This window comes from Corylus avellana, chromosome ca4 (genome assembly GCF_901000735.1).
Source record: "Corylus avellana chromosome ca4, CavTom2PMs-1.0".
Taxonomy (NCBI): domain Eukaryota; kingdom Viridiplantae; phylum Streptophyta; class Magnoliopsida; order Fagales; family Betulaceae; genus Corylus; species Corylus avellana.
This window is the reverse complement of record NC_081544.1, coordinates 27356588-27361131: the sequence shown is the minus strand read 5'-3', so window position 1 is coordinate 27361131 and position 4544 is coordinate 27356588. Positions and strand designations below refer to the sequence as shown.

Sequence of the window (4544 nt, the reverse complement as noted above, 5' to 3'; positions counted from 1 at the left end):
TGAGTTGAAATACGTGTTTCATGAGTTGTAACTCATGGGACATAAATGTCAAATTTAACAGGTGTAGGAAAGTCTTGGAAGATTACTTTGGATTGAACGCATACTTACGTTTGATTATATCTTCAATTACATGATTACCGGACAAAAGAGCCTACATGGAATGAAGACTTCACTTTTAATATCAAGCAGCCTCCAACAAAACTTCTCCAGGTTTGTATCCGTGCTCGTTGATAATATTATTTACCCATATAAAATGCACTTGACTGCATATCTAACTCTCCACCATTTTTTTCTTCTTTTTCTTATAATTTTTCCCTTTCTTTTTAGCGATTGTCTTAAACATGTGAAAATTAGAGGTGACAGAGTAAGCACTCAAAAGAAGTGGGGTGTTTCTTTCTTTTAAGTGGTTGTCTGAAAAAGGATGACAGAATTACAGAAATGAGTTTTCCGTTATCAAAATCATCAAAGATTCTTCGTAAGTAACAGTTCTTCCTTTTTTAAGCTGTTCTCTTGAAAAATAATAACAAAATTACAGCAATTGATCATATAGGAACAAAATCTAAAGATTTTTCCTTATAAAAAGTGATAGAAAACATATATTCTTTTAGCATTTCTTAATATTTGAAGCCTAGTAATAAAATTGTTTTACATAATTCCTGTTTTTGCCTGATGAAAATCTCCCATATCATCCTTAATTTGATGCAATTGAGTTATTCATTTCATGCCATTGAGTTATTTTGTTATAGTTCGTCTCTGAAACTTCAGAGGGATGCAAGAAATGTATTTTAGTATTTGTTATCCTTAGACAAAAGTTTTTCTGTCTTTTAAGTGACCCATTCTTGATGTGTTCCCTAATAAAAATTAAAACTCCGTTTCTTTCTCCTCTCTAGAAAATACTGTTTCAAAACTCGAAATTCTAGTGCTGCACCATTGTTTTTTCCTGTGAAATTTATCTATTTATCTTGAATCTTTATATCAGATAATTTAAATTCCATTCAGATTACCTATCTTGCAAACCGGGTTTGGCCTCTATTCAAAAGTAATTTACTAATTCACTTCTATTTTCTTGAACAAACACTGGTAGACGAACTGATTTGGCTAGTGGTTATCCCTACTGAGTAGCTTAGTAGTGCCTTTTATTTATTTATTTATTTTTAAAATTTTTTGTTTAAAATGTTGGGTTAAATTTGACATTAACATGTCTGAATGTAATTTCCTCTTATCAGATTTGCATTATTTGTTTGCATATGTGTCTCTTGTACTATGTTGTATATTGTTCACATAACGTTAAAAGTTTCAAGCTTAAATGGAGCAACTATTCTTGAGAAGTCATCTTTGAACAGAGACTTATTGGCCTGTTCATCACATCTCATATCCAATATTTCATAACACCAAGAATGGGGGTCTTAATATCAGCTTCACTGCTCGCTTTATATGCGTATGGGATGGTCAAACTAGAGGATCCTGCTTGGATGAAGTAATTTATAAGATGCTGTAGAATTAAAATAGGAACTGCACAATTGAGGAGCAGAGTTTTATATATATAATTTTGAGGAGACAGTAATCATATGAATTTTGCTGCATTTGATCATGATCAACAACGGGGGAGTTACCTCTTACCATTTATTTTGAAAACTAAATACTCTTTTTCTGTTTGCTTTAATTGAGTTCAAATGAAGGAAGGTAATTTTGGTAATCATCAAATTTTTATTTATTTATTTTTTATTTTGGCTCTCCCCAACCAAAAAAAAAAAAAAAAAACACTTTCTATTTTGAAGACGATGTATTAAGTAATGTCCCGTTAAAGAGTTGGATTTTCTAAGGTAGACATACAACTTGGGACAGGATATGAATTAAAAATCTGCAATTTCGTAACTGTCATAATCACCCTCATTATCATTATCATTATCATATTGTGGTTCTTGTTAGAGAAATATGAATCACCTTATAAATTTGATGAATACATTATACACGCACAGGGAAACTATGTCATGTGTACATGAGTTATAAGTTTAGGCTTTGATTTAGTCAAAGAATGTATTTTACGATTATATTGTTGTTGAAGTTTACCTGTGTAGTTACTTCACAACTTTGCTTCTTGTTTTCTAACTTCTGGTGTTAAAAATTTAGGTTGCAGCTTGGGATGCAAACCTTGTTACTCCACATAAGCGCATGGGTAATGCGGGCATCAGTCTGGATTGCCTCTGTGATGGTGAGAATCTAACCTAACACTGGCATATGTTGATGGTTAGAATTAATATATTGTCAATCTCGCCCTATTGTTTAATTAATTGGGTTGGAATTGTGCATCCCAATGTTTAGAAAATGTGTTATGTTCCTTATTGTAGTTGTGTAGTCACTTGAACAGTCAATTAAAAATATTATAGATATTTAAACTTTCCTTTTTTCAGACAAGTCATATTTTTGTCCGAAATTGTTGTACAATTAAAAAATATTATAGATATTTACACTTTTTTTTTTTTTTCTTTTGTTACGAGAACAAAAATACTCAATTTCTTTGATAACAAGCTTACCAATGTTCAGCAAGTTAGTTGGATGCAAGGCTGCAAAATTTCCTTCTAATACGATCTAACAACAAACATGTCCTTTGCTAGGCAATTCACATGAAATAATAGTGGAGTTGGAAGGAATTGGTGGTGGTGGAAAGATACAGCTGGAGGTAAGTTTCCATGGTACACAAGAAAATTTACAGTAAATTATCAGTTCTAGGGGCCAAAAGGACTTTCAAATACCCCTTTTTTTAATAAGTAAATCAATCTCAGTGAAAGCGCAAAGGACTTTCAAATACCTTTCTTACTGTTAGGAGAATGCAAACTTAGTATGATCAGGGTCCATACTGCAAAAAAAAAAAAAAAACGAAGAAAAGAAGAAAAAAGAAAAAAGAAAAAAAAAAAAGAGCTGAAGAAGTTCTTATAAACCTAAAATATTTGGTTATATTTGGATGACATAGTACTTTTTGACTTACAGTGTGAAAGACATATTGTTGATTTGATATTGTTGTGAGTGCACTTGTGAGTGTTGTGTCCCACATTGAGAAAATATAAAAGAAAAGAATGCTTAATATACCTAAAGTGGACCTTAGCCTATTAGCTTAGGCTTTTGGGCTAGAGTTGTGTTTAATTATGTATATTAATGTACTCTTGGTAAAGACTCCGTAACTGCTTTATCTCCCAACATATATGCATACCATGTTAATTAGATGTTCTTCTAGTCTTACGAGAGAAAATTGACTGCTATCAGATTTGATATGAATCAAGATCTCTTGGAAGAAACAGGCTTGTTCATGTCTTAGAAGTTCTTTCACTCATTGGATGATTGCCAGGGGTGTTGTGGTGTAACATAGGTAAACTACCTGTGTCTTTACTTGGGATTACCTATAGCGTTGTTGTTTAAGGCACAAGGCGTGGAGTGCTACTATTTGAAGGTGGAGAAGAGATTAGCAAAGTGAAAATAATTGTATATTTCAAGAGGTGGGAGAGTGACACTGATCAAAAGCACTCTGCCCATTATCCTTACTTATTTCCTGGTTTTATTTTTGGGAAAAATATAAAAAAGCCTCATAAACTACTTGCCGTTTTCGATTTAGCCCCCTAATGTTCTAAAAGTGATAAAGTAGCCCCCAAACTACCAAACAATTGCATTTTGGCCACTTTGTTAGTCAACACCGTCAATTTAGATGGAAAATGCAAAACGACGTCGTTTTGTTATGGGTAAGTTACTAAAATGCCCTTTTATGATTTTTTTTTTTTTTTTTTTTTTTTTTTTTTTTTTTTTTTTTTATAAAAAAAACCAAGCAAAACGGCGCCGTTTTGCTTGAGATTAGGGTTCCCTTACCCTAACCAAACGGCGCCGTTTTGCTTGAGATTAGGGTTCCCTTACCCTAACGAAAATGGCGCCGTTTTGGTTAGTGGTAGGAATTAAAACAAAATTCCCCTACCCCACGGCCCAACAGCTCTTCTCCCTCACGACAACCTGCAATATTTTTAGGGTTCCCTTACCCAACCCATTATTTACACAAATTATTTGTGTAAATAATTTTCTTTGTGGGCATGCATGCTCACACCACAAAAACCATTTTCTTTATATTATTTCTAAATATGCAGGAGGCCAAGAAGAGGATTAAAGAAAGAAACCCATGTCATTTCTGATTCATATTCACTTCATTACTAACAACGACACCGTTTTTGTTACCAATGGCCTTGGCTATTGGGGTGCTCTGCGATGAAACATCACAAAACAGAGCATTGAGCAAGTGGGAAAACCATAGATGGAGAATTTAGGAGGTGTGACCTGTTTGAGAAGAAAGCCGGAAAACAAAAATAACCCCAAAACAGGAAAAAGAAAAAAGAGGAAAAGAAAGAAAGAAAGAAAGCGAAATGTGAGAAAAGAGAGAGAGAAAAGAGAGAGCAATCCCCTCACGACAACCTGCAAATTTTTTAGGGGGCAATGAGAAGGTTTTATGCTTTCGCATGGAGGTTGGGAAGTTTGAGTTTAATGGGTTGAGTAAGAGAACCCTAAAAAAA

The 4544-nt window shown here is 33.4% G+C and overlaps 1 protein-coding gene across 1 annotated transcript in view; it reads left to right on the top strand.

Annotated features, from left to right (window-relative positions):
• The window catches only part of LOC132179000 (uncharacterized), a gene marked incomplete at its 3' end in the record, with an annotated part of 49841 nt that overhangs the window by 2901 nt on the left and 42396 nt on the right, over positions 1–4544 (top strand).